This window comes from Rattus norvegicus, chromosome 1 (assembly GCF_021556685.1).
Source record: "Rattus norvegicus strain SHRSP/BbbUtx chromosome 1, alternate assembly SHRSP_T2T, whole genome shotgun sequence".
NCBI lineage: Eukaryota > Metazoa > Chordata > Mammalia > Rodentia > Muridae > Rattus > Rattus norvegicus.
The window spans coordinates 227,884,973-227,908,085 of record NC_141534.1 but is presented as its reverse complement, the minus strand read 5'-3'; the positions used below and the strand labels follow the sequence as shown (position 1 = coordinate 227,908,085).

General features: G+C 39.8%; 1 protein-coding gene across 4 annotated transcripts in view; it reads left to right on the top strand.

The window, feature by feature from the left end:
• Pcsk5 (proprotein convertase subtilisin/kexin type 5) overlaps positions 1–23,113 on the top strand; it is a 431,011-nt gene that overhangs the window by 66,725 nt on the left and 341,173 nt on the right. The gene's annotated exons all lie outside the window — the stretch shown is intronic.

Below are 23,113 nucleotides of genomic sequence, written 5' to 3'. Positions count from 1 at the left end.
TTCTCATCTCTCACTGCCTTGTTACTGTGCCCTGGGAGTTAGATTAATATGGGTGCGGTGCTCACAGAGGGATTGGTGGCAGCCAGTGAGAAAGATGGCTTCTGCTCTTGGCCCGTTGGGGTGACCGTGTAGGTGGTCTTGCGTGCCTTAGTTTCTCCATCTGTCTTAGTGGAAAGGATCATAACATTCTTGGAGATCACAGAATGGAATGTACTGTGTAAACATCAGGCAGTGTTGTTACAATAAATAGCACATTAGTGACTCTAGCTTTAGTTTCCTGCACTAGATGGCTTGTGTGTGGATCTCCCAGTGATTCAGAAATTACCTCTAGGAAAACAACAACAACAACATACTTTCTAGCAGAAACAGAATCTTAGGATTTGAGTTGCTATCTGCTGAAATATATACTCTTGCCTCTCAGTGGAGAACTGACATTCTCTGAGTCGGTTCTTTAGCATCTCTCCCAAGGGGTCTAAATTCTCTCACCACGTGTTCTCTAATTTTCATTTTCGTAAATATCTATGTCCCAACTGGAAGCATTCCATTGGAATCTGTCGCAGCGTTGCTAGGGAAGAGTGGAAAGTGAGGATGTTTTACTAGTGTGGCTGCTGGATGGGAAGAGGGAGACAGGTATGGAGGGCCTTGCTTTCAGAGAGTGTGAACAGCAGAACACTTTTGTTCTAGGCATTTCTGATTTGAGAGATATATTCCCTTTTAATGGTCCACCAGACATTTAGGAATGGACAATTCTGCCCCCCCTTCCCTCAGAGCACTGACTTCCAAAACAAAATAAGGAGCTGTGACTTCAAGCCCCAGTGCTCCCATCTAAGGCCTGTCTTGCTTTGTGTGTACTCTTCTTGGGAATAGTAACATCCAATCTGTCTAACAAGAATTCTGTCAAGCTGCCAAGTGATATTAAAACTACTTTATAAATGTGTTAAGATTGGGTAAAAACTACTGCATTAGAAATATTGAGATTCATGGTCTAAAATATGGAAAAATGGCTTAGCTTAGAAATGGTGGCCGGTAGGCAGCTAATCCTGTAAAACAGGCCTGTCACGAACACAGCTTTTGACCCACTCCTTGCACCATTGGGGACCTGACCTCATGCAGCTCCTAACCCAGTTGGAACAGAGTTCAGGGGCAGAGTGGGTTTATTGGAACACTTTACTCTGTGTACTGAACAATGATTGGCCCAACCCTCCCAAGTGTAGGCAACAGATGGAAGAAATTCTGGTTTCTCAGTGCCAGAGAGTATCCATTGGCTAAAGCTTGGAGATAGCCTGGTTCAAAGGAAGGACATGAGCACTAAAGGCCAAAATGTGCATTCAGGACACAGGCGTCTGCTGAGGGAGCTCATGGCATCGAGACTCTCTGGGCTTCTTGCTTCTACATGGTAGCACTGTTTTGAAGATCATGCAGAATATTGCATTTGTGGAGCTTTTTCCTAGAACATGGTAGGCCTTTTGTTTAGATTTAGAATCTATGTCCCTCGTCTCTTCCTCCCTCCCTCTGTCCATCTGTCTTTTTTGTAACTGTCTCTGGCAGTGAACATTTGTGTAAATGATTTTGGCCCTATGAGCAAAAGTTTTATTTTACTACAAGTGAAAATGTCATTAGTCAGGAATAGTAGTGCAAAGATTACAGAGGTGAACTTTTACTAAAGAAACATTATAAACCCAAAAGCTACATTCATTCATTTAGCCGACCAACCTTCAGTATTTATTTGGGATCTACTGAAGGGTAGTAGTACAGGACAGATAGACAGGAACCTGATGTTTGGGGCATGCAATTGCTATACTTGAAAGGAGAAATCCCATAACATGGAGGACACATGAGAATGAGAGACAATTGTAGAATATAAAGTGCCTTAGAGGAGAGGGAACTATTGAGCAGTTCCAGAGCAGAAGTTATAAGACAATTGAGGTGGCACAAGGCCATTGGAAGAAGACTGGAATACCTTCAGATATGATAGTGGCACTGTGTCACCACAAATCATTATGCAGTTTAACTGTGTGTATATGGGGTAAAGTCAGGAGGGACAGGCTGATAGGGTAGTTATCCCCCAGAGTCCTATTATAAAACCGTGCTTTGTCCACACTCATGAGCTTGCACCTCATTGTTCTTGTTTAGGCCATCATCATGTTATGATGTAGAATATCTTGTTTGTATTAGACGAGGCTGCCACTAAGCCTTCATGAGCTGTGTGTCCTTCATGATTTGATGTGTCCTCCCCAGAATAACTTGCTCTAACACACTTAACTTCTTGCTTAGTTAGTACCCATGTCTGGTAATACATATCCTAATGTGGCTGGACATACAGAACTTTACAGCCGTGGTAATCCAGATATTTGGAGATGAAAGTTAGTGTCCTGGTGTGGATTTTTGTTAACATAAACTATAGTTATCTGGGAAGAGAACCTCAGTCAAGAAAATGCCTCCTTTCTTTTAGGCAAGTCTGTAGGACATTTATTTTATTAATGATTTATGTGGGAGGGCCTAGCCCACTGTGAGCAGTACCATTCTTGGGCAGATGGCCCTAGAGTGCATAAGAAAGCAAACTGAGTCAGCTATGTGAAGCAAGTCAGTAAGCAGCATTTCTCATTCCTCCACGCCCTTTGCTTCATGTTCCTGCCTCCAGGTTCCTGCCCTAACTTCCCTTCATAATAGATTGGTTATAATTTGTAAGATGAGTAAACCCATTACTTTCCAAGTTGCTTTCGGTCAAGGTGTTTATTATAACAATAGAAATCTAAGACACATAGCAATACTCACGAAAGTAAGCTTCAACTGGCCTTATGTCAGATTGGTCAATTGAAAAGACTGTAGGGAGCTGTCCATGAGCTGGACACAGCATTTTGTTGCATACAGCAGAGAACTGGAGATGAGAAAGAAATGGAGAAGGACAATGCCATTTGCCTGTTCCGTGGGTCTGTAGTAATTCTAAGTACTTTACTCAAACTGATTCATTTAAACAGTCTAATGCTCTCAAGGTAGTTATTATAACCTGTAAATTCTAAATAGTTCAGAATGAAAGATTTTTATTTAGTCCCCGTTATCAATGATCTCAATCCTGCACTTTAAGGGAATGTGTTTACCACTGTCTGTATGAAAGACCCAGATTTGGGCAGTGAGGGAGATTGAGAAAATAATGTTGATCCAGGGTCCGTTTTCAGCTGTAAAATAAAAATAAAACAGAAATCCTGCCTTCTTTGCCTCCATTTCTTAAATCATAGGTCAGGAGAGTCAATCAGCACAATCTTGGCATTTTAACAAGCTGGGGAATTGAAGAGGAAATGAAAGATTGGGGGGAATAGGATTAGTCTGAAACACCAGAGGTCAGGGCAGCCAATAGTGTATAGACTTCTGACTGAGTGCAAAATCCAAAGCTCCATGGGCAGTTAATCCTTGAAAGGAAATGGGGTGGGGGTGGAAATTGTCAGAGGAGGAAACTAATTTTAATAATCAGGGAAACAGAGGGAACATGGTTGTGAGGAGAAGGGCATAAGTAATAAAAAAGACCAGAGGAGACTTTGAAACTCCACAAATTGCAAATTAAATCTTGGTTTTCAGGCCAATTTATGCTTTTTATTTGTCACAAGACTGGTTCTGTTTTATTATTTCTTAAAATTATATATACGGAAGAGGAAGCTGGTTTTGAGCACTAGCCATCCTGGGCCTCCCATTATTTTCTGTTCACTCCCCCGAGGCAGTGAGCTTCTGAGTGCCTGCTAGGATCAGAGTTCTACTATAAAATTGTAATATTCCTAAACAGGTGAGCCAGAAGTACAAGCTTAAATTTGAGTTATAATCCTTCCAGTTGAATGTGGGACATCTGGTCGACCTTATCTATAATAAGTGAAGGTCTGTGCATCAGCAAGTTCATGACTGCCCTATGAGGGCAAAGGAGATAAACAGTCACATGGAATGGAAAGTAGGGGGTGAACTCAAATGGCATCAGCAACGAACAGAAGAACTAAGTGCCCCCAACTACACCAGTTATGGATGTTATTAGACTGAATTTAGGCCTGATGATTGAGCTGAGACTAATGTCCAGGCCTCCCAACTATATTTGGCACCCTTTTACAGCCTCACCTGGAAACTCTCCATGTAAAGGACACAAGATTCCACTGCTGCAAAATGTGATTAAAGCATGAGAGATAATCCAAGAAATTTAAGGCCATTTAATCAATCAGCACCACCTACATATTCTTTACAATTACTTCATTAAATATTGATAATTTAAATTCATTTTCTCACATAATCATTCAAATTGGATTCTCAAGTACAGCTGCCACTTGTCACATGGAGCCATTGGGTACTTGGTGTATAGCTAGTACATCTGAGGGAAACTGGAGTTTTAATTTTACTTATATTCATTGTCTTTACATTTTAAACCTGACTTGACTGTTATTAGAAAATATTTAGGCACATTTTATACAGTTGGCTATGTGAATCTACTATTTCAATATCTCCTGAAATCTAAATTCAAAGAAAGTATTTCCAGTGGAAATTTGGCATCCAAATTGAGATGTGATGTGCTATGTGTAAAATGAATGCCTAAGTTTAAAAACTTGGTACCAGAATAGGTCTCGTTAGTAAGTCCTATATCGCTTACATATTAAGGTGATGATATTTTGGATACATTGAATTAAGTAAAGAATGTTACTAGTCATCTCACTTGATTATCTTTTTTTCTATAAATCTGATTACTAGCAAAGTTAAAATGACGTGTGCCTTATATTATCTTTTTGCTGAATAGCACTGGTCCAGGAATTAATTGTCTACAATGTCTCTAACAGTGCACTTCCTAATGTGGTGCCTATAGGATTGCTCACCCATCAGGGGTAGACTAGGCTTTCAATGAAGGTATGAAAAATAGGCACAAATAACCCACATTTTGCTAAGTACAAGCAAGCAATTTTATGGACTGCTGCTTGAGTAATTGGGTGTAGGATACTGTATTTAAAGTGTTCAAGAAGACTCACTGGGTATAACTGAGCTGAACCATGGACACACATGGTTGGGAGTCATAATGAAAAGTTTCTCAATCAAAAAGTCTCTTTAGAATTAATACACTTTTAAATGGTAGGTATGTAGTATTCCTTTGGCTCATTTATAGAGAATTCCTTGGTCTCTACGTCAAAAGAAGGATAGGAATAAGGTGCTTTGCCTGAGATGAAGCCCAGTAAATTGGAAGTGTAGATCCATCTGGGTGGGAGAGCTAGGCCATCAGGAACCACATGGGGTGAGAGCCTGTTGCCAGATTCATCACCCTAGAGCCAGCTGGATATTGAGGGTAGGAATGTGACAGGGTGGTTCTTCCAGAAGAATCAAAACACTTTCCCTTTGACAGCTGGTGTGCAGCAGAATGTATAATGTAGCTTTTAATTTTTTTCCTGTGCCCAGCTCCACCATGCTTCTGAACCTAGAAATGGTTATGGTGCATTGGAATAGATAATTTTATTTGCTCATTGAGCTCCCAGTGGAGACTTGAGAGCTAGCCAACATCCAGAATTTGGGGTGAGATCACATAATTTGGTCCATCTGTAGGCAGTGGCCACATCAGCAGGTGTCAGGGAACTGAAGACATTACACCTGACTGAATGGCAAAAGCTGAAGTGACATCGACAGAGATGCTAGGTGACAGCAGAGTCTCAGTGGGCTCCCCACATGTCCAGAACTCATCTTGTCTTGCTTCATCAGAGCTGGCACGTGTGATGGTTAATCACACAGGCTCTGAAGTGAAGTCTTGTCTGAATTAATGCTTACCAATTACTAGCTGTGGGAACATGGGCAAAAAGACCCAATCTTTGTGCATTCAGTTTCCTCTTCCATAATGATGTCATTTACATGATGCCAACCAAAGTCCTAGAGCTCTTTATGGGGATTAAAGTCCTCAATAAATCGAGGCTAAACTGTTGTTGGCATTGTATCCATTATTGCTTTTACTTTTTGATTATTTAAAAATTAAAGTTAGATGATTAGAGTGGGCTCAGAGGTTAGTGTTTAGGGAGACTTTATCCAGCGTAGCCAAGTGGGAATATCTACCAGCACGCCACTCGGGAAAATAACATAATCTTGGCTCTTTCAGACAGCACACTTTGGCAAATCCATGAAAATCACAGCTTTCCTCCAAAATTATTCTCAAATTTCCAATTCTAACAATTTATAGTTAAAAAAAATCTAAGGTGCTTTTGTGTTTAGGAAGGAGTAAAAATCTAGAGGCATCATCCCTGAGTCACTTTGTTGACGGTATCTACCACTGTCTACCATATACTGCATCATGACATTCCATTTTTGTTTGTTTTTGTTTTGTGTTTTTTTAATTTTGTTTTTTGTTTGTTTGTGTTTTTTTTTTTTTTTTTTGGTTCTTGACCAATATACCAACATAAGAAGGTATAGTCTTCACGCCAGGCAGATGGCATGGGGATTAGTATATGAATATTTGTCAAGTCCAATTTTATTTTTGTTAAAGAAGTCGTGTGTGTGTGTGTATGTATGTGTGTGTGTGTGTGTGTGTGTGTGTGTGTGTGTGTGTGTAAGAAACACAGCCTTAATTAGAAGTCGTTTTACATCATATAGTTTTACATCTTTTTTTTTCATCTTTATTAACTTGGGTATTTCTTATTTACATTTCGATTGTTATTCCCTTTCCCGGTTTCCGGGCCAACGTCCCCCTAACCCCCCCCTCCCCTTCTCTATATAGTCATATCTGTTAGCATTTCTGAATTTCACTTTTTTTTTAAATCTGGAAAATGGAAATAATGTCGAACCTTTTCTTCTGTTGAGAGGATTAAAGGCAATGAAAATAGAGTACTTGTATCCCATTGTGGTTCTTTGTGAACAAATCCAATGACACTGGATGGCATAATGTTTCACTCACTGTCTTGTGACAGCATGCCTAGTTGCATTTGTGGGTTTAGGATCGGCCTTAGATATCAGAAAAATCTATCCTAAAATACATACTTAGGTAGATCAGCCCTTAACTGAGTAAAAGTCTGCGACCAAGGCTCCTCAAGCAAGTCAGGGTTCAAATAATTCATTTTATTATAGTACCTTTTCTTTTACTGAACTCCCCCACCTACAAAAGGCAATGAATATTTACATTTCTTGATGAATGTAGTTGAGGACTTTGGGAATGTTCTTACCACTCTCCTTCAGTATTCTCTCAGTAGACTCAAATATATTAACAATAATAGCAATATCTATTGAGATAATAGCAATGAGTTAACATAGTAGTAAAAAAAATGCCAAAAGTACAGTGATTTATATTGTATCTGGCAGGCCCCACCAAAATTATTTCATTTATATATCCTAGAAAGTGTGCTCAGTACCTGGTAGTATTTGTCTCTGACACCTGATAATGAATGTATGTGTATTTATGACATACATATGGAATAAAGTCCACAAATCCCAATGAATGACTAACATCAGTAGTCTTTCAACTTGATGAATGCCATTGTTAATGTATGGTTCACGTCAGCTTCACAAACTAATCATGTGTTCACCATGCATCTGCTGTGTACATGCAGTTAAGACCATTCTCCTTATGGGCTCACATAAAAATCAACAGTTCACTGTCACATTTTAGGAAGGCAGAGTTTATTTTCAATATTTTAAATTTTGTTCTTGCCTTTACATATAGGATTTTTAATCCCTTTTGGCTAAATCAGGTGTTAGACATAATATGGGCCAAAGAACAGTCTAGAAAGGAGTAGAGGTTTCCCATCACATGAGTATTAGCGCTCACCTGGATTCAAGCTCCTCACTTGAAGACAAAAGCTGGGCCCTGGAAAAATCACTAAGATTCCCACATAAAAAGCAAAGAGTCTATTGTAGAATGCAAAAGGTTACCAACTGAGGTTCCCCACAGATCATTGGAAAGTTCTGTGTTAGCCAGGAGATCTCCAGAGAAAACAGATACCTCAAAATGTGTATAAGGACTGAGATTGCGAATGAGAAACTGGCACCTTCATTGTGGAAGCCAAAAATCCTCATAGGGTGCCCTTTACTAGGTGTAGACTCAGGACAGCTAGTGATTTAATGGCAGCCCAAATGTCTGAGAAGCTTGGGAGCCACTAGGATACATCCCTATCCAAGAGCAGAAAGAAGTCTTCGCATCTATGCCCTGGCTCTGAAGGCAGAGAGAGAATGGCATTTCTTCTCTGCTCTTTTGCCTTTTAAGGCCATTGATAGATTAAATAGTACCCACTCACTCAGTCAGGGGTGAGCATTCTTTTTGTGGAATCTATAGATTCAAATACTAGTGTGCAAAACTGGCTTCATGTTACAATTAGTAACAAGTAGTCTAGATAGTCTCAGCTTAGTCAAGTTGACAAGCAAAATTAGCCACTATACATGCTTATGAGTGAAACTTGTAGTAAGGTTGCTAAGGTATGTTCCAAGCACCTCCAGGGAAAAGTCAGCATTTTAGTAAAAGGCTAAATGGACAGAGACCCTGGTATGCTTTTATAGCCAACTTTATATTGGTTCTGAAGATCCAAATTCCAGTTCTTATACTTGTCTGGTAACTACTGTATCCACTTCCCAATTTTTCCATCTGGTTTTCCTATACTCATCTCATTCTTTGAGACAGGGTCACACTGTGCAGACACACTGGCCTGGAACTCTCTATGTAGTTCAGGCTGAGAGCTACATGTATCTTCCTCCTGACCGCTTGGATTAAAGGTATGGGCTGCTATCTAGCTGCCGCCTCCTCCTCCTCCTCCTCCTCCTCCTCCTCCTCCTCCTCCTCCTCCTCCTCCTCCTTCTCCTCATCCTCTTCTCATTCTTCTTATAATAATGAGTATAATAATGATGATGATTATGATAATAATAATAATAATATAATAATAATCTAGATGCCAGCAGTTCTCATACAGTAATGTATATCATCTTAGGAGTAACCCAAAGTAGGTCAAAAAGTGCGAAGGCTCTGATGGGACCTTTCTAACAGAGCTTTGGGACTGTCTACCTTTGTTTGAAGCACAGAACCTCCTCCAGGAGTTGACTTTCTTTGCAAGTATAGAGAAAATGGTCCAGAGTGATGATTGGCTTTGCTCTCACTCACCTGCCCCACCCCTAGACCTATGGAGAAAGAAACTGCAGACATAATGAGGCTGGGTAGGACAGGTCTCTTAATTTCTTTATAAGACCAGCTTCATTGTCATACCCTGGTCAGTTGAGCCCCCAATTCAAGTCTTTGTCTCTTGCCTTAATTAAAGACATGTACTCCATGGTCAGTGTAGCTTGGCATACAATAGTTTACCAGGCTTTCCTGGGAGTTACTGCTATAGCAGGAAGTGTGCTCAGTATTTGCTTGGAATCTGCCGGATTAGTCTTCGTGGTCTGTTGTCTTGCTCATTTTTCACACAGAGGTTAAGTAACCTGAATGAGGTCATCCTGCCTTTCAGAAGTTGAACAAAGATTTCTTACCACAGGTACCCTAGAACCTAATTCATATAATCTGTGTCTGTCATATCTATGTCTATCTGTCTCATCTTGTTGATTCTGCCTAGTTCAGAGCAGCTGGTAACTAAGGATTATAGTTCTAAGGGGTTTTATTTTTGTTTTATTTTTAATTTGGAAAATCTTCAGGCCTTGAACTTTATGTGCTCTTAAATTACAAGTTAGAAAATGCCCTTGAGGGAAAATGGATTTCTGTCAGCCATGCCAAGTCTCTGCCTAAGAATCGCTTTGTATGTGTCAGATTTTTACTTTTTATTCAACAGGTAATTCTTGGGTCATTTGGACACTGAACAAATAAGTCTCTGAACCCATTTGAAAGTGCTCATATCTGAGTGACTTAGGACCCCTCAAACTCCTTGCCTATGTGATAAAAGCTCAAGTGTACACCATTCCATTCTTACTTTCCTTTCCTTTCTTCCTTATTTATTGCAGGCAACGCCTCTAGTAGGGTACTCGACAATAGCAACCAGTCCAGCTGTGGCCACTGAGATGTTGGCATGCCTCAAAGGGGAGGAAAACCATGTGTCCCTCTTCAGCTGCAGATAGTATTTTGGGAGGGAGCCACTGCTCTGTGGACAATAATTTGGGCATGGATTTGCTTTACTGGGTTCTACTTTCATGTCGCTAATCTAATGTGTGACCTAATCGAGCCACTTAACAGTTGTGCCTCAGTCTCTCAACAGAACAGGAAGGTTTTCTTGGGAGAGTTGGGTAATGCTAATAATGTAATGGGTTTGAAAGATTTCATTTTGGAAAAAATGCACACACAAAATAATCAAATAGTTATATTTGCAAAAAGATGTATGGCTATTGATTTAGCATTGGAAGTCAGAGTACCTGGAAAACAGTAATAGTGACTACATAGTCCTTATGCTATAGAGTTATTTTCTCTGCCTTTTGAGAGTTTTGGAAGTCTGTTTGCTCTTTTGCTTCCCCTGGGTTGTTTAGGGGCCTGAAAAAAAAAAACAATCTACTGGTTCTTTTACTGAGAACCAGTGAATAAATCCATTTATTTTCCAAATCTTTATGGAGTGCACACTCTGAGTGAACCACAGAATAGTTTCTGTTGGGGCTGGAGAAACTCAGAGACACTGGATTCCCTGCTTCTAAATAGAGCCTCTACATCTAGTCAGTAGTGACGTTTTCATCCTTGACAGCCATCTCAGTCTCCTTGGGCTGCTAAGTCTCAAACTGGAGTGAAGTCTCTAAGAAGTGGCTCCTTCTGGTGCTAGAATCTTGACAGTCCCTTCTCAAATCTTCAAAACTTAACAGTGTTTCTGGGAACTCTGGACACGTTCAGCTCTCACTCCACTGTCAAGCAAGGCTCTGAATGTGCCAGGTAGAGTTCTCTGAAGGGATAGAGGGGTGAGGATGGAGAGAATTGGATAACCCTCTATGTCTTCCCCAATTCTGAGCAACCAGGTGCAGTGTCCATCATAGTAATATAATTGACTTCAGGGTCAGGCATCTAAAGCACATGGCATGAAAGAAGGAAGTTTCATGGTGGAAATTATCTGTCTTCTACTGACAAATGTCCAGTTAGATGACAGGGGTGAAAACATTTTCTTTCTCTTGCCCCAACCCCATCATTCCTGTAATTGTTGGTGCTATGGCCATAAGTTCAGGGGAAAGAAGCCCCAGTGTAATGACTTGGCACTCCTGTAGAACTCACAGGGGATGCCAGGGAGCTGAAAACCTAGGCTAAGCCTGTTTTTTCTCCTCCTGGTATGAATTCCACCCTGTACTGTTATCAGACATTTTTCCGGACTTTCTGTGCCATGACCTACAAGTCATGTCAGGTACTACTTTGCGGGAAGCCCTGACATGGTTTCTGATGTGAAGGAATCTTACAAAGATTGAGAAAACATTTGGTTTGCCTCCAGTAACTGGGTTTAGAGGAAACAATGTCAATCCCTTTCCTGTTTGCCCACGGATTTTGAAATGCTTTTCCCGGAGTGTGAAAGGCATGTTTCACTGTGACCTTAACCAAAGTTAACTGTATGCTGACTACTTCAGAGGGTGGTACTGATGTTCAAGGCTATCACAGTCCCAACATTTCTGGTTGCAAAATCCCCCAGCTCTTCTGCCAAGTGTAAGACTCGAATATAAAAACACACAGAGGACAGGAGAAGGAGAGAAGGAGGGAGGGGCAGAGGGAGACAGAAAGAGGGGAGAGAGGAGAGGGGAGAGATGGATGTCTTCATCAGAGATCTTTATCAATCCTCATGGCTTTCATCTCTCTGATGATGGAGAGCTCTGTTCAGTTGTCAGCCTCCAGTGATGTCACAATAGTTATTGATTAACTTTGAACTCTTTGGCCTTTGGGGAACCTGGTACACATTCTGCCTAAAAGTTGTGCGTTTAACATTTTACAAGAAGAGAAAAGTGACATTGTTTTTCCCAACAGTACTTAATTTATAAAACAGGTGATTGTCAGCAAGGAAATGCTCAGTGTTTAATTTTGGAGATTTCATCCAACCCTGATGAAGATTAAGCGATGAAAGCCACCAGGCTAGTCGCAATGCCTCATTTAAAAAAGCAAAATACAGATACAAGTAAAACTTCAAGTCCCCAATTCGGAACTTTCGAAAATCATTGTTCCTCACTGATTTTTCCACTATGATCAAAATCACAGCAGTAGGGTCCACGGGAGTCAGAAATAAGAGCCGATGTCATCCCCATATAAATAACCAGGAGAACTGGATGATGCATGCAATGGAGGTGAATTATTCACAAGGGAGGAGTGTCTCTTTCTGTGTGAACAGATCTTTCCTCACCGTTGCCTGTGTGGGTTAAATGGTATGTTGCATGGAGAAGAGAGATACTGACATAATGTCCCACAGTGAACAGGTCACCTCATGCTCTTTACTTTGAGAAATAATCACCCATTCCTTTGCCGACATTTGCCTCTTTTTATATTAATCTCAGTTGCGTTGAACAATTTCTTCTCTCTGTGCAACATAAGGCTCTTCTTTGTATTCATTTGGTTGACCTAGAGCTTGAGGGCATCCAGTTTTTCAAATACAGATCTGAGAATATCTGGAGTGATTTATGCACAAAGCTGTGGCGCTGGCCAAAGAGAACCGAAGTCCACTGAGCTAAATTCAAACTTTGTTCGGAGGGAAAGATGTGATTTTTGCTGCCATCTAAACTTACACCATGGTAAGGAGAGAATGAGATGTCCCATATGTGCTTTAGGTTTTGAGTGGACTTTACTAACTGCATTGCCTTACCCGTCAAAATGCTTAAAGGATGGTTCTCCAAAGGCAAACACATGTGGAATGAAGTCTTACCACTGTAATTTTTTTTTAAATGTGTGGTAATCTTGATCCTGGAACAAAGATGGACGGAAGCACGGACTGTTCTAATTCAGTTCCCTTATTAAGGGATTTCACATAATCAAAAGTGAAATTAACCCCTGGTGGCATTTCAGATAGTAAAACTGATTTTAGGCTCTTTGGAATTCCATTTCCTTTTAATATTTAAGTCATCAAAATTGTATTCAAATTTCTTCTTAAATTAAATTAATTCTCCTATGGTTTAAAATAGAAGACTATATTACAACTTAAACAAGAAAGACTCTTCAGGTCCAGTTTTGCTATTCAACAAGTATTTAATGAGTTCATATCCCCATCTTCTCTTTTTTTGTATATTTCATTGTGATCTTACAATGTGAGTCCTAAAGTTTGATATGCATTCCCAACCCTCCCCACCACCCACACACAGAGGAGGAAGGGAAAATAGGGTGTGTTGGGTCCAGGAACACTAACTTTTCTTTTTCTTTTTGTCCACTAGTAAACCTCGAATGACTAGGCATAAGGGAATATGATGGTTAGTCTTGGTTGTTACCTCGGCTTATCTGGGAAATAGCAACCACAGTTGAACTACTTTCATCAGATTGGCTTTTGGACCTGTTGGTGGGACATTTTCTTGACAGTTCATTGATGATGTAGGAGGGCTTAGTCCACAGTACCGATGCCATCCTTGAACAGAGGACACTGTACTGCCAAAGCCTTGACCCTCTATGTAACCCAGTAAGCAGTGTTCCTCTGTGCTCTCTGCCTCAGTTTCTGCCTCTAGGTTCCTGGCTTGAACTCCTATAATAAAACCTTTCATCCTTGCTTTTGGTCCTGGTATTTATCACAGCAACAGAAAGTAGAAAATAAAGCAATGTTTTCTACAAGACACTGAAACTTGTACCAAAGAAAGTATATACGTGAGGGGAAAAGAATTGGCTTTCAGTTGACTCTTCAGGAAGCTTAAAGAGTGCTAACCTCAAAGGGAAAGTTAGCCTTAAGTCTTTGAGATGATTGTTTCCAGAAAGGTGATGACAAACAAAATAAGTATAAATGTATATATATCATATATATATACACAAATATATGTACATATATATCATAAGATCATAAGTATGATCTTCCTTGCAAATCAAAAGATTTATTACTTACTAGTATTATTGCTAGTAGCCCGCATGCCATCTTCATTTAGGTACATGAAATTTAACATTTTATTAAATTTTTATAGTTGTGATATTAGTATTTAATTAAATATAAGTATATTTAATTAAACATTAATATTTGATGTTAGAATATTAAAATTTCAGTGTATAAAGTATTCAGTGTTTAGGTGCTAAAGAAATATGCACTAATTTTTTCCATCAGTTTAATATCTCTTCCTGTTTGATTTTAACACTAGGATTTTGATCATTTTCTTGCTCATTATTTCCTTTCATACTTTCTTTCAAATGTGCATTTTATTTGCTGTAAGCTTTGGGCTATGGGCTCATCAATGAACATTAATATGTCGGCAATATCTTTTATGAGTCTGTGAGACTAGAGAGCTATCAGATTCACTGGTTCTGTTCAGCCTTTGTTCGGGGTCTTCTGTTTATAGTCATATAGTAGTTTTCCTCTTCTGAATATTTCTTGGTTTTCTGTATTTATCTGTATTTGTGGTCTTTTATGGCCTTTGAGATAAATACAGACTCATGAGGTGAAGGAAGTGGCTCCATTATAGATGGTAAAAAACGGTAGAGGAGTTGGTTTTAACAAATCAGAGGACAGTAATGGAAAGTATCCCTCGTTAATATTTTTGCATGCTGTTCATTGTTATCCATGTGATCATCCATGTGCTACTATCTAATTAGAATACAGAATAGTCCATTGCTATGTAGTAGGGTTAAGTCTAGGCCTCTGGCTTGCTTTTTGCATCCTTTCTGTTAAAATTTTACTGCCATTGTGTTTTTACTAACTAGAAGAAGATATGTACCAAGAAAATGGAATGATTCAAGGTAAAAACATCTGCGTATCTGTATTTGAGAACCTATTGTCAACCATTACCTTTGGCACTATGGATATTAACATTCAGTTTCTTAATCTCTAAAATCAGTGAAGAAACCTTGCAATTAAAATGCAAACTTTTTTTTATTGTTGTCATATTTCTTTTTTTTTTATTAACTTGAGTATTTCTTATTTACATTTCGAATGTTGTTCCCTTTCCCAGTTTCCGGGCAAACAATCCCCCCTCCCCTTCTTTATGGGTGTTCCCCTCACCACCCTCCCCCCCATTGCCACCCTCCCCCCAACAATCACGTTCACTGGGGGTTCAGTCTTAGCAGGACCCAGGGCTTCCCCTTCCACTGGTGCTCTTACTAGGATATTCATTGCTACCTGTGAGGTCAGAGTCCAGGGTCAGTCCATGTATAGTCTTTAGGTAGTGGCTTAGTCCCTGGAAGCTCTGGTTGCTTGGCATTGTTGTACATATGGGGTCTCGAACCCCTTCAAGCTCTTCCAGTTCTTTCTCTGATTCCTTCAACGGGGGTCCTGTTCTCAGTTCAGTGGTTTGCTGCTGGCATTCGCCTCTGTATTTGCTGTATTCTGGCTGTGTCTCTCAGGAGAGATCTACATCCGGCTCCTGTCGGTCTGCACTTCTTTGCTTCATCCATCTTGTCTAATTGGGTGGCTGTATATGTATGGGCCACATGTGGGGCAGACTCTGAATGGGTGTTCCTTCTGTCTCTGTTTTAATCTTTGCCTCTCTATTCCCTGCCAAGGGTATTCTTGTTCCCCCTTTTAAAGAAGGAGTGAAGCATTCACGTTTTGATCATCCGTCTTGAGTTTCATGTGTTCTAGGCATCTAGGGTAATTCAAGCATTTGGGCTAATAGCCACTTATCAATGAGTGCATACCATGTGTGTTTTTCTGTGATTGGGTTACCTCACTCAGGATGATATTTTCCAGTTCCAACCATTTGTCTATGAATTTCATAAAGTCATTGTTTTTGATAGCTGAGTAATATTCCATTGTGTAGATGTACCACATTTTCTGTATCCATTCCTCTTTTGAAGGGCATCTGGGTTCTTTCCAGCTTCTGGCTATTATAAATAAGGCTGCTATGAACATAGTGGAGCACGTGTCTTTTTTTATATGTTGGGGCATCTTGTGGGAATATGCCCAAGAGAGGTATAGCTGGATCCTCAGGTAGTTCAATGTCCAATTTTCTGAGGATTCTCCAGACTGATTTCCAGAATGGTTGTACCAGTTTGCAATCCCACCAACAATGGAGGAGTGTTCCTCTTCCTCCACATCCTCGCCAGCATCTGCTGTCACCTGAGTTTTTGATCTTAGCCATTCTCACTGGTGTGAGGTGAAATCTCAGGGTTGTTTTGATTTGCATTTCCCTTATGACTAAAGATGTTGAACATTTCTTTAGGTGTTTCTCAGCCATTCGGCATTCCTCAGCTGTGAATTCTTTGTTTAGCTCTGAACCCCATTTTTTAATAGGGTTATTTGTCTCCCTGCGGTCTAACTTCTTGAGTTCTTTGTATATTTTGGATATAAGCCCTCTATCTGTTGTAGGCTTGGTAAAGATCTTTTCCCAATCTGTTGGTTGCCATTTTGTCCTAACCACAGTGTCCTTTGCCTTACAGAAGCTTTGCAGTTTTATGAGATCCCATTTGTCGATTCTTGATCTTAGAGCATAAGCCATTGGTGTTTTGTTCAGGAAATTTTTTCCAGTGCCCATGTGTTCAAGATGCTGCCCTAGTTTTTCTTCTATTAGTTTGAGTGTATCTGGTTTGATGTGGAGGTCCTTGATCCACTTGGACTTAAGCTTTGTACAGGGTGATAAGCATGGATTCGATCTGCATTCTTCTACATGTTGACCTCCAGTTGAACCAGCACCATTTGCTGAAAATGCTATCTTTTTTCCATTTGATGGTTTTGGCTCCTTTGTCAAAAATCAAGTGCCCATAGGTGTGTGGGTTCATTTCTGGATCTTCAATCCTGTTCCATTGGTCTATCTGTCTATCTCTGTACCAATACCATGCAGTTTTTATCACTATTGCTCTGTAATATTGCTTGAGTTCAGGGATAGTGATTCCCCCTGAAGTCCTTTTATTGTTGAGGATAGTTTTAGCTATCCTGGGTTTTTTGTTATTCCAGATGAATTTGCAAATTGTTCTGTCTAACTCTTTGAAGAATTGGATTGGTATTTTGATGAGGATTGCATTGAATCTGTAGATTGCTTTTGGTAAAATGGCCATTTTTACTATATTAGTCCTGCCAATCCATGAGCATGGGACATCTTTCCATCTTCTGATGTCTTCTTCAATTTCTTTCTTCAGAATCTTGAAGTTCTTATTGTACAGATCTTTTACTTGCTTGGTTAAAGTCACACCGAGGTACTTTATATTGTTTGGGTGTATTATGAAGGGTGTTGTGAGTTTGTGTAGCAGTTAGGCATTGCAGCCTCTTGACAATAGTATCAATTTGTAAATGCAAATACATATTGCAAGAACATGGTCTATGTGTGTTTGTGTGTGTGTGTGTGTGTGTGTGTGTGTGTGTGTGTGCCCAAAGTAGGCAAACCTGATTGTGACCCCCCACCAAGCACTGAGATTATGCCCCCCTTCATCTCCTTTTCTTTTGTTCTGCATTGCCCATGTCTAGTATAGATTAGTTCAGTTCAACACCACTGACTACAGAAGCTATCATGTTGCTGGCCCTTCTAAAGAAGGCACACTACACACACTGGATGCTTCGATTTAGATTCTCTGTGGATGTCATTTTCCCTGCTCATGAAGTGGCAGTGGTGGAATTCTGTCTTCCCGTTTCTAGTACAATGTCCACATCCACTATGCTACATTGCATCTATACCTTATGGTGGAGTGTTTCATATGCACACCCCTCTCGTCCTAAGCATTATCTTATAGCTGCTATCCTGGTGAAATGGCATGGATCCCATGATTTGCACTTCAAATTTGAGGGAATGAAAGATGATATCAAAACCTCTTTCCCTAAAAGCACCCCTAGATATGTAAGATGATTCCTTTCCCTTGACCACAGAGAGGACTTTGTGACAATTTGTCCCTATTATACATGAAATTGCCATCCTGGGCATGTGTTTACCATGACCATTTCCACTTTGGAGTTCTGAACTGGCCAAGTAGCTGTATGAAAACGTGCTTCCATGATGTCTGTGTTGCCTTCTCCTTTGTTGTTTATGTGGTCAAATACCATATGAGTATGTCTTGGGGAGTCTGGGGGGAATCATGCAGGCATCTATGTTGTATGGATGAGTTAAGGACAAAAGTACACAAAGTACCTTGTCACATAGCCTATTAACTTTTCCTTGAGCTCCTAATGCAGCCAGTTCCTTGTTAATTAATATTCTATTGAAATATCTGGTCTCCCCAGGAGTCTTTCCTTGTCTGACTACCTGAAATAGTCTTCTGCCATAAATGCTCCTTACCTCCTCACATTATTTCTTTTTGTACCATACAGGGCTTTAAAATCAATGCTATAATCTATTTATATAACCACACTGTCTGATCTCCACTAGAACAAAAACTGCCCGAGGGCAGTAAGTTTTTTGTTTGCTGACATTACATCCCATCTAACACAGTACCTGCCACCCAGTAGGCGCGCAAGTAGATATTTCAGAGGGCGATTGGACAAAGGGAAGGCTTTGAAAATAGGAAATGCCTTCTCCTGCTTTAATCTGATGTAACCAGTTGTTTTACTTTCCTCCCTAAGCAGAAGAGAGGAAGGGGGAAACACATTCAATATAGAGAGTGTAAGCAATAGTGGAGTAGGCTAAAGGTGTGGATGTGTGAACTGAATTCCTAACAATAATGCTGTGAATTTTTCCATTAAACCCAATGGAGCAAAACTGAATTGCATCATACATTTCTAAAACGTTGGCTCTCAGAAAAGGCCAATGAAATACACAGTTTTATGGTAGAGTCAACTTTTTAATTGTGGTTATATTGTCTCTATTGTACTATTTCAACAGTACATTCAGTATTTATTATTTTTATTTTACGTGTATGCGTGTTATGCTTGGATGTTTATCTGTGTAGCATGTGAGTGCCTGGGACCCAGAGAGGCCAAAGAGGGCATAATATCTCCTATGGCCAGATGGGTATGAGCCACCATGTGGGTATTGGAAATTGAACCTGGGTTCTCTAAAGGAACAGGCATTATTCTAAACCCCTGGGCCATCTCTTCAGTTCTATATGCAATATTTATTTCACAACTTCCTTCTAAATGATCTTTAAAATATCCCATGTATTCCTGACCAGATACATTTTTATATAAGCACATCAGCATTAGCAGTTAAGTTATTTGATAAGTTTGAAATGCCTGTTCTGAGCAGATCAAGTGAAAATTCTCCATTAAATAAGCCATAGCACTTTATTTGCCTACAAGTTGCTCTCTGAAACAAAGAAGCTGCGAACAATTTTTTACTTTCTTTAAAAAGAAAGACAACATTATTTCAGTATTTAATGACTCACTTGTAATTTACTCAAAAGGAAAAAATATTGCAGAATGGAATACCCTTTTTTCTTGATACATTCTTTTACAAAATTTCTTCATTCTTTTTCAATTGGTAATTCTGATTACTTTCTTTTGTCTTCATTACTTTCTTTTCCTGTCTTTCCTTCCATTTATTTATTTATTTATTTATTTATTTATTTATTTATTTATTTATTTATTTATTTAGAGGCAGGGCCTCACTCTGTACTCCTGATTGGCCTGGAACTCTCTCTGTAGCCCAGGCTGACCCCAAACTCATAGAGATTACCTGCTTCTGCGTCTTGAGTGTTGGTATTGAAAATGTATATCATTGTATCAGTGTAATTTCCATTTTGTGAGCAGAGTTTCAGAATATTTATGAGACATTTGGTTTCGGTTGCTGTGTTGGTACCAAGGTATCTTCCTCAGGCATTCTTTGTCATAGAAAACACACAGCTGCACGCATGTACGTGCACACACCCTCTTTTCCCTTCTAATCAAGCCAGCTCTATCCATTTTGTTTTCAAAGTCAGAGAAGGGAAAAGGGAGGGCAGAGGACAAACACCTTTATGCTTTCTTCCCTTATTTCCCTGGTGTTAACCCAAAAGGGCACAAAGCATGGAATCCTATTGATTCTCTGGGAACTGCTTCAGTCAGGGAAATCACTAGAGGTGCGAGTCTGCTTACTGACCATTTCTCTAAATGCCTCTTTTGCATCTTTATGGAATGACTAAAAATCGCTTCCAGCTGGCACCTCCACCTCCATTTTCTGTCCCTTCAAACAAAATGTTTTTCTTGTAAAATAGAGACTAGGGCTATGTGGACTAGGAGGAATTGGACCAGGAGGCATGTTCGCCTCTCTCCATGTTGTACTCAGAGATCCTACAAGGTGTCCTATGGCAACTGTAATAAACAACTCATAAACTCCATTGTATGTGCCACCATATGCACAGGTTTTACAGCGTCTTCACTTGTATGTGCAGTTTTCATTTCCGATTTCACTATGCAGATTTCCATATTTATCTGTATAAACACACAGTAAAATCTCTCCTTGCCATTCCTGTAGATGTTGCATAGAAAGCCATTCAGAGAGCTGAGCAAAGCTGCATCTACCCAAGCATTATTGAGCGCAGCTCTTAGCTATGCTTTCCATACTAACAATACCTTGTCAATCTTTACATCATATCCGGAAGGATGACTTCACAGTTCAGTCTTAGGTGGCTTTGGTTGTCATGTCACTGTCTCATCACAATGAAGTACTTGACATAGCTATGAGGAATGAGGAAAAGCTAACTGATTTAGAAATATTTAGTCCCTGTGCTTCACTTTTTAGTCTTTTACATTTAAACAGCTAATTCATTTACAATTGGTCCTGGCGTTAGAGGAACCTTCCACGTTATCTGTTCTTTGCTGTTCAGGCACACTTATTTACTAAGTGGTCTGCTTTTCCCCTGTCATTTAGTATGGCACCTTTAGTTTGTGCTCTCTTATAGATTGGAGGTCAGTTTCTTTCCTTTCTGTTTTATCCATTGCGGTACCTGGTTTAGTCATTAGCTACACTCCATTTTATTACCTAAAGACTTATATCCTGCTCACCATAGGAAATGTTTTGAAGTTGCTACTGTCATTTGTTTCCCATTTGCATTTAAGCAATGGCTTACAAAATATTTTCTCTCTATAAAACATTTGACTCCTGCTGGTGATAAACTACCCCACGCAGAGGGCCAGTAAGTTGGCAGATTTTTGAACTTAAGACAAAAATCTAACTGTGCTTCTGGGGTAGACATCACACAATCGTCAGTTAATGTGCTTTTGCTTGTCAAGTAGGAGCAGAAGATGGAGATTTCCTAGGAAGTAAAAGTCCAGTGTCCACTCAGCCTACAGAGGAGAGGGAGACAAGGTTTGAGTGAGGGTGGAGATGTCCCGAATCAACTGCACTATGTAATGTGACTGAAATGAAATGTGTGGAGAGAAAGGGCGTTATTCTCTTCTGGGTTGTGTAGAGCTGGATGAAAATAAGAGTTTTCTGTTTGCAGTAAGGTTCCTAGCAAGAGATAAAAATGTATATAGTGTAATACCTCTGAGTTCTCCTTATAAAATTTGAGGATAACTATCAAGGGATGGACATATATAGTGGATGGATAGATGGATGAATGGATGGATGGATGGATGGATGATGGATGGATGGATGGATGGATGGATGGATGGGTAGATAATAGTTGAGTATGGGCTTTTTAATCACAGAAAATTTGTGATCTAAGAGGTTCTTTTCTTCTTCTCTGGGTAAAGGCTCATGCCCAATAGAGCAGCAAGGCAAATTACATGGTATTTGATGCTGTATGCACACACATTCCCCAATGGGCCTCTTTTTGAATACAGCAGCCCTGTGGTCAGGCAGACTGACTTATAGTCAAACACGGATGTCAAGCTTCTGTGTCATCATCTAAGTTAGTCTGACATGTAACTAACATTTTCGTTTCATAAATTTCCAGGAGAGATGCTATTTTTAAAGTGTTTCATACTATTTTAGTACTACAGTTCATCTAGGAAAATGGCCACCATTTGGTTTTCTCTCTCCCACAACTGCATCTGTCTTCCTGTATACACATGGTGGGGCGGGGATGGTGGGGTGGTGGGAATATGCATGTATTTACAAGGGGTAACACTATCTGTCTCACCCCAGTATAGACTTCCCTAATTTCTAGTAATGCTTAGTGACTAGCAAGTATATGACATGCTTTGATATTTGAACATAAACCTTGGCCCTTTGGAATTGATGAAGGTTCTACTTTTGAAAGAAGTTTTACTTAAATGGATCCAAAGCCTTCTTTGGACCAGCATTAATGAACCCGTTTACCCTTGTTGGACTAGGATACACGAATCGTACTTTTATATTTAGTTTGCAAATATAAGTTGCACAGGCAAACTTGTCATAAATGTGCCTGTATTGGGCATCCTGTGTAGAAATAATTATAATTTTATGAATCTAAGAATAATAAAATACTTGGTAAATTTCTCTGACAAGAATGTCTTTCAAAAATCCACATCCTTCTCACTTATCCTCATATTCCCAGAATAGCACCTGCCACTTAATATTTATTGAGTGAATAACCAAGAGGGCTTCATTCCTTAGAAAAATGGTTTAGAACCAAGAAGTGAAATATTTCATGTAAATAGGTAATGTCCATTTTGGCTTCTTCATTTTGATTGAGAAAGGCACCTTTGTGTCCCTTCTCAATTCTTCAGTCAAGTAGGAGAGAGATTTTGAATCTTTGTGTGGGCAGATAAGAGATTATAGCCCTGAGCTATATGATGTCCTTATTCCAATTTTGACTTTGTGAAAAACAAAGATAAATGGCTAGATAGGAAATTTCAAAATATTGTGACAAAGTTAGCTGTCAAAGGAGCATTCCTCCGCAAGTTGAAGAATGACATCAAGGCTAATCCTGCATTTGAGATGCCCCCGCCTTTTTTCTCTTTTGCCGTAATAATAACCTGTTTTTAAAAATATCCTTGTAGGATAGTTCTGCCACAAAATTACAAATGCTGTGTTAAACTCATGGTTGAAGCAAAGGTCATGGTTAAATGTTAGGGCTTTTCTGGAATGTGGTAGATTTGAAGTTGAGAGCTGGCAGGGTGCCCATAGCTCAAGAAACTGATTCTGTGGTCTGTGCCAGAGATAAGAGTAGGGCATACATTTTTCGATTCACCTAGTAGTGTTCCTCCACCATCCTGTGTTTTTAAAGATCCATGTGGGCCTAGCCAGCTGCGGTGGTGTACATCTGCAGTCCCGGCTTTTAGGTAGCAAAGGCAAGACTGCTTCAAGTTCAACACTGCCCCTGGCG